This window comes from Podarcis vaucheri (assembly GCF_965113315.1).
Source record: "Podarcis vaucheri genome assembly, chromosome: 14".
Taxonomy (NCBI): domain Eukaryota; kingdom Metazoa; phylum Chordata; class Lepidosauria; order Squamata; family Lacertidae; genus Podarcis; species Podarcis vaucheri.
This window is the reverse complement of record NC_138752.1, coordinates 28,860,775-28,868,347: the sequence shown is the minus strand read 5'-3', so window position 1 is coordinate 28,868,347 and position 7,573 is coordinate 28,860,775. Positions and strand designations below refer to the sequence as shown.

At 44.2% G+C, this 7,573-nt stretch overlaps 1 long non-coding RNA gene across 2 annotated transcripts; it reads left to right on the top strand.

Moving 5' to 3' along the window:
• LOC309518542 lies at positions 1-6,441 on the top strand. 2 transcript variants are annotated; one of them, XR_014213472.1, is made up of 3 exons: positions 1-139; positions 5,734-5,911; positions 6,368-6,441. It is a non-coding gene; the product is annotated as an uncharacterized lncRNA (long non-coding RNA). The 2 variants fall into 2 exon arrangements; XR_014213473.1 differs by having other exon boundaries at positions 6,340-6,419.
• The last annotated feature ends 1,132 nt before the right edge of the window (positions 6,442-7,573 follow it).

The window sequence follows — 7,573 nt, the reverse complement described above, 5'->3', positions numbered from 1 at the left end:
TGCCGCCGGGGTAGCCGGACACCTGACGGACAGCAGAGACGACCAAGGCGACGACGAAGGCGGCGGGAGAAGTGAGGGACGTCCCCCTTCGCCACAGCCGCCGCCTCCTCACCCCCTCATCTCTCTCAGCGCCTCACAGGTAACCGCCGCCGCGACGCCGCCCTGGGCGACTTCTGAGGGGACAGGGAAGGCAGCGGGAGGAGGCGGGGAGCGCAGCGGGCCCCTCAGCTGCCGCCGCGGGGGAAGGGAGAGAGGAAGGAGGGGTCTCTGGGCTCGCCCCCCTCCCTGGTCGGGCCTAGGCCGGAGGGGAGGGGCGAGGGGGGTCCTTCGCGCCCGAGTGACTCACGAGGCGAGCGCGGGAGGGAGGCGGGCGAGTGAGTAAACGAGCGAGCGGGAGCTTCTCTCTCCCTCTCCTCGCTTGCCTTCCCGCCCGCGCTGCTCCTCCTCCGGGGTGGGCTCTCTCTCTCTCTCTCTCTGTATCTACTCGCGAGTTGGATTTGTTTTGGGGGCGCCGCAGAAGGAGGAGCAGCAGCACCCGAACGAGGCGCTTGCGTCCTCTCTCTCTGCCTGCCTGCATGCTTGTGAGTGGGACTGGCGCTGAGAGCTCCACTCGCGCACGCCTCCTGCTTGTGGTCAGGCCCTAGACGAGTGTGTTGGAGTGGGGCGGGGGAGAGAGAGAGATTGCCCCAGAGCATGTGCAAAGCCTCAACAAGAGCAGGCAGGCAAGCAGAATGGATCCTTAGGCGTTGTTGGACTCTTGTGTTGGATGAAGATTGGAAGGCCCTGGGGCTAGATGCCCCAGGCACCCCCACCCCACCCCAGATGGTAACACTGGCCTTCTTGCCTGGGATTTGTGGCTGGGGATTAGCCATTGAACACACCTGCGAAGTCTGCTTGTCATGCAAAACGTCCCAGGTTCAGTTCCCAGTCACATCTCAGGTGGGATTGGGATGGTCTTTTGCATGCCACCATGGAGAGTCACTGCTCCCTATCTGTGTGGGCAGGTGGTCCAGTGGTATGACTTTGTATCAGACGGCTTCCTATGCTCTGTGCCTAAGCACTTGATACACAACCAGGTGTGGGACGACAGTTCCTGTCATGCTGAGGAGTGTATTGTGGATCCGCTGCTTAATATGGAAGGTATCTTAATATATGCATTTTTGGCTCCTTTAAAAAAGAGAGCTCCAGGCAACATTTATAATTTTAGCTTCTCAACAGCCCTGTGAGGAGGGTTAAGTTGAGACAGGGTAACTGGCCCAAGGTCACCCAAGGAGCTTCACTGAGTGGTGGAATTGAACCTGGGTCTCCCCACTCAGAATCTGACATAACATTTTTGTGAGTCATTTGGAATTTATTCAGGCATGGAAAGCTCCTGTAAGCCATGTATTATACTCCTGGTCTGTGGTTGCCCTTCATCTCTATAGTTGTTTATTAGGAATGTCCAATGTGGGGCTACCCGGTGTTCCTTTTTAATGTATTTGTTGAGACTGTGGGGAGAGATTATTGTCTTGGCCATAGAATTAAGCTCAAATCCTTAGGGACTTGTGGCATGTTCTAAGCTAAGGGGCCATACCTCTGCTGGGGTAGGACAAATTTTGACAATGGCACTGAAGAATGTGTCCAGGCAACCAAGTACCTGCCAGTGATGCTTTGGACGTGGCTTTGTCTGCCAAACGCATACCAAGAATAAAGCAATTGGGGGTCCTTTGATAGGAAAAGTGAGACAATATTTCATTGAACTCAAGTAGCTAAGCTATTATTATGGAGATAAACAGTATTCACAGCAATCAGTACAACAATATATGGTTTATGGGGACTGGGAGTCAAGTGGTATGTTTTACTCATCCATCAGCTGCATCAAAATAGTAGGAATTATCAGATTGTGTTGCTGAACAAATGTATACAACTCTGCACTGAGGCTGCCTGTTGCTCTCAATATTTGGGCAATTAAATCTGAATGAATGTAGTTACCTGTTTGGCATCAGCAGTGCTTCACCTGCCCATGGCTTGTGGTGGAAATAGTTTCAAAGCACAGTGCTTGAATGTGTCTGCCGAATTCTAAACTAATAATACTCCCAAGTGCTGAGTTTCTAATACGGGAGTTTACAACTCCAACTTTGTTTATGGATTCACTTTCTTATTATTGCTATTTATATAACACTGTCAGTGCCTGTGGTGCTTTAGGGAGACATGCCCTGAGGAGCTTACAATCTAAAATTTGATACCTTGAGAGCAGGGGAAGGGCAGGTGAGATAAACGGGGAAGGAATAAGCGGTTGTTGCAATGGCTTAAGCTTGGTTGCAGGTTTAATTGCAGCCGGGCAACCTGGTGTTTTCCAAAAGTTTTGTACCACAGCTCCCTTTTTTGTTATAGTCCAAAACAACCAGAAGGGCACCCAGTTGGTGAAGAACACTATAGGACATAGGAACAAGGGAGCCAAGTCAAAGGTCTCATGAAAAATAAATCTTTGAGAAATTTGAAGAAAGTGTCATCTCTTGTTGATATATGAGTACAGCGCTAGTTTGACTCCTGTTTTCCCTTGAAGGTTTCAAATCCATTTGTGAGCATTAATTACTGCTAGCTTGTATTGAACAAAAATAGTAATATTTATTTCCAATCTATTACAAAGGGCTGGTACTGCAAAGGTTAATTATTAGTGTAGACAAAGGGCTTTGAATGGAAAATGGCCCACAGAAATGAAACTGTAAGTTACTGGTTTAATTTAATGGTAGCCCTGTGAAGTATGATAGTTGTATCTCATCTGCACATGAAAGAATGGAGGTACCGAACACCTGTGATGCTTTAATAAATGTTGTACATGGGTGACAGAAGAATGAACACATTTGAGTGCTACTTTTCCTGCCTGTAATAAAGCATTGCCTAAATAGAAAACAAACTTCATTTCAGTGAAATGGGCATATTCTTTCTTCTCCTGAGCTTCCACTTTTGCATCAGAGAATTACTTTTAGAGTTATAGTTTTGGGGGCTTTTCAGATTTTGGCTAGGTTTATTAGTCAGCCACAATTTGTTGTCCCTGGTCAACCAAATTTGCTGTGCATCCCAAAGGGGTGTGTGTGTGTGTGTGAGAGAGAGAGAGAGAGAGAGAGAGAGGTGAGTGTGAGTGTGAGTGTGGGTAGTTGTTGGAATGTGTAGTAGTAGTTGGAGCCCCTTGTGTGGCATCTGCCTACTGTAAAGCTCTTCCTCCTGCCCCAACAACTAAAGATAGGGAAATGGCAAGGATCTAGTCCTGTCTTGGAGTGGAGATGGGAAGTTAGGTAGGGTCAAATTTGGGTGAGGGCAGAACAAGGGGCCTGAGAAGAATAGAGCCATAAGGTTTTCCCAGGCTGAGGGTGTAGGTTTGGGCAAATTGGGGAATGGCCAGTGTTTGAAACTCCCATTGTTCTAGGCACATTTTGCGACAGGGAATTTCATTAGTGCAAGCAGTTTCTGAGCTCTGGGCGCAAGTACTGTGTCTAAGATTTCGGATTTAAACTGCAGAGTGGAAGAAAAGGAGGACATTTTTCTGCCTCCCCACTTCCAGCTACTCTCTGAAGACTGGAGAAGAGACCCTCTTAAGAATATTAGGGGGTGGGCAGGGGAAGGACTAGATCATGTAAAAAATGAACATAATATTTTATCTGCAGTTTATTCATTTTCAGCTTTGTATTCTTGTTATAAATAAGTACACTAGACATTCTGTTGTTGCACCCATAACCTAGGTTTAAGGTGCCATTTAGCTTAAGGTTACCAGATGTCCTGGTTTCCTGGGGACAGTCCCCAGATTTACAAATCAGTCCCCTGACAAAATCCATATATTTAGTGAGAAGTTGAAAAGTGTCCCCGGATTCATTGAAAAAAAATCTGGTAACCTTAATTTGGCTCCTAGCTTTCATATCTCAGTTTCTAACACTGGAAATGGCCTTATACTAGAGCAGATCATTAACCCATCTAGCCATTATTAGTTGCTTTGATTGACAGTGGCTGTCCAGGATCACAGGCAGAGTCCTTTCTCCATCATTTCATGTGGTCCTTTTAACAGGAGATACAGTCATACCTCTTCTTGCGAACACTTCATATTGCGTTTTTTCGGGTTAAGAATGCGGCAAACCCAGAAGTGTTCACTTCCGGGTTTCTCTGCATGCGCAGAAGCGTTCTGCGCAGAAGCTCTCTATCACGCTTCACACATGTGCAGAAGCACCGCTCTGCTTACGGACTTTTTGGGGTGCAAACAGCACCCCAGAACAGATCGTGTCCCCAACCAGAGGTACCACTGTACAGTGGTATGTCAGGTTAAGAACTTAATTCGTTCTGCAGGTCCATTCTTAACCTGAAACTGTTCTTAACCTGAGGTACCACTTTAGCTAATGGGGCCTCTCACTGAAGTAAAGTTCTTAGCCTGGGGTACTATTTCTGCGTTAGCGAAGTCTTCAACCTGAAGCATCTGTAACCTGAAGTGTCTGTAACCTGAGGTACCACTGTACTAGCAATTGACCCTGGGACCTTTTGCAGAAGTAAAGCAAGAGGTGAGCTGGGGCCCTTTCCAGAGGGCATGGGGCATATGTCCCCTGCAAACTGGCAGCTGGATGGTTAGTGATGCTACTTCCTTGTTTGCTTCCACATGGTGTCTTGTTTCCTAGCTGAGCACATTCTCTGGGACATGCAGGATTTGTTTGTTTTGTTAATAAGAGTTTGTAAGCCACCTTTCTGTATTTGATGCCCAGGGCAACCAACAGCCACCCTGATGTATCTTCCCTGCCCGTTTAATTGGTTTTAGTGGGTCTATGTGGCATCATGGCTCTGATACATCCCATTTTATTGCCATTATTTAGTGGTGAGTGGTTTCTCCTTGCAGGTGGAGTGTGGTTCTGGTTTATGAAATTCTTTGCTCCTCCAATGTTTTTCAAATTTTGTAAATCTCCACCTCATTGGGTTGCATCCACTCAACAAATCTTTCCTCTTCTTCACATAGCATCTCATTGCTATCTGAGCCTATTGGAGTCAGGGACTCCATTCCCCAGCCTCTCCCTGCCAGATTCCATTTAGGATACAATGAGGCTTCACTGATAAATCTGCTGCATACAGTTTCAAACGTCTTATTTATAGCACATCCCAATTTGAAAGAGACCGTTTCCCTTTTCCTGTAGAAGCCTGGTAATGTATTTTTCTTGTCCTGGTCTTTTAGTTGTGGGTTTTGAAAACCGGGGCAGCTTCAGGTTTTTCAGTTCAAATCTTGTACATGAAAAGAGAAATGATACTGGGTATGTACTACTTGCAAATATATTGAAACAAAGTTGTCATTCCTCAGAGTAACACTTGTTACTCTGCCAAAGTTTATAATTGGCAGGGCAGGTGTGATATCATATTTTCAATATACTGTACCTGCAATAGTTTGCATTTAACTGGTTTTCAGTGGTAGACCATGAGGAAGCTTCTTTCTCACATATTTAATGACTTTAAGGTGTTTGCACACCAGGACTAAGTAATTTATAGGAAAGCATATTTCTACATTGCTAGGTAGACATTAAACCTTATGTGAAGTATGTGGAAGATCCTTCAGAATAGTCAGTGTGTGCATGCACAGTGAATTCATTGGATGATTGAAACAGAGACATTGTTTCTGTTTCAAGAATATGCAGACTTGTTTGAAATGTGCATACAATATTAATTGGTAAACTGTTGTTGGATATATGTAAACAAACTTTCCTGGCCTTATATTTGGCTTGTCGTTTTCAGCAGTTCCATGACACTTCAGTCTTCCAAGTGTTAGTCTCCTCTGGAGCAGGTCTGGAAAAATATCTCAACAACCCAGAAATCTGAACAAAGTATTCAAGAAGGGCCATCAGAGTTTGCAGCATGAAATCCTTTGATACCTAGGTGTCCAGGCACCCTGGAAATTTCCAGACCCATTTCTGTGAGTGGCTTTTCTCAAGCAGCATATGACCTAATTGAATGGATATATATATATGTAGGGAAGGAAATAAAAAATACGGTCCCAAACGAATAGTCTTGCATTGTCATTATTATTGAGTGGCTCTCTCAAATTCAGTATAGCTACGGTAACATTTTGGGTGAGCTTTCTTCATGTTTGGTGAAGAAATACAAACTCTGAAAATGAGGAAATAAGTTTCAAATTACTGTTGTTAAGTCTGACCTATGCATGAGATTACAAAGTTGTTCTTCCAGATTTATGGCTTTGTGACTGATCCCTTTTCTTTTCTCTTCTCTTCTCTTCTCTTCTCTTCTCTTCTCTTCTCTTCTCTTCTCTTCTCTCCCCCGCCCCCCATGTTGCTCCTTATTGCTATTTACTGACTTTGAACTTCATGTTTGTGCCTATGGTAGGGATAAACAGTTTTGTTCTTTTACCCAGGCAATCTCAGGCTGCCCTCTCAATATGCACATCAGTTTCTCATTCCAGTGCATTAACTAAGAAACTAGTAAAAGGAAGTAAGGTGTGTAAGAATGAAAATTTTGATAGAGCTTTCCATGAAGTTAATGTGGAAGGGAGGGATTAAAAATCATTTTGCCATGTCTTCCTGTATCATGAATGGATAAGGTGCATTAGGTGGTGCCTGCCAAGTCCTCTATTTACACTTACATTAGGAATGAGGAAATCAAAGAGCTCTTTGCCTGTGCCCTAGCTTGGGTGAAACCAATGTTACTGTCCTTTCAGCCTTTCCCTCTGGTAAAAAATGATTAAAAAAAATATTTGCCAACCAGAGACTACAGAGCATCTCTCAACCAGACTTCTGAAGTCAGTCCATTTGGATAGTATTGACTTTCATAAGATGTTTCCTCTTAGGGTCTAGGAGAATCTACTAAGTTTGTTTCATTTGGGGGCAATAGTGTTTTATTCTTTAAATATATTTAAATGCTGTTTGGGGGCACCAAATAGGACCCCCGAGGAAGCTCACAAAACATAATAAAATTACAATCCAAAAATAAAATAATCAGTTTAAACAAACACCAGAAAACCAAAACAGCATCTTGATAAACCATTACTTCGGAGATTGGATAACATCAAACATATGTCTGAACACAACAAAACCGGGAAAGTGGTAGTGGGGGTGGCGGCACTGAACTGGCTTCCCAAGGGTGACATCACCAAGAAGGCCCTGTCCTTCATATTCACCAGATATATCTTATATATACAACAAGTTCCACAATTTTGGTGGTTTCCTCAACAACTTTTGGGGTGTTCTGGTTTTTACTTTTTGAAATATGGCAACCCTAATATAGGGGTTTAAAGGTAACCACCTGCACTTTCAGTTGGGCTTGGAATTGCATTTGGAGCACTGTGGATTGAAGTAGCAACAGAGTTGCATGCTCCAAGTAATGGACCCCTGTCAACAGCAGGATGCAGCATTTTGAGTCAACTGTAATGACAAGACATATAATTAAAATCGCAGTCCTGCGTACAGCACATTGCAGCAGTCCGACCTTGATGTATGATATCTTGTGTGATCAACTATATGGAACAGAGTGATACGAGTGTCATGATCGCTGTATTGCAATTAATTATTAGTTATGTAGCAATATATTATAAATATAAATGCTGTTGTAGATTTAAATGGGG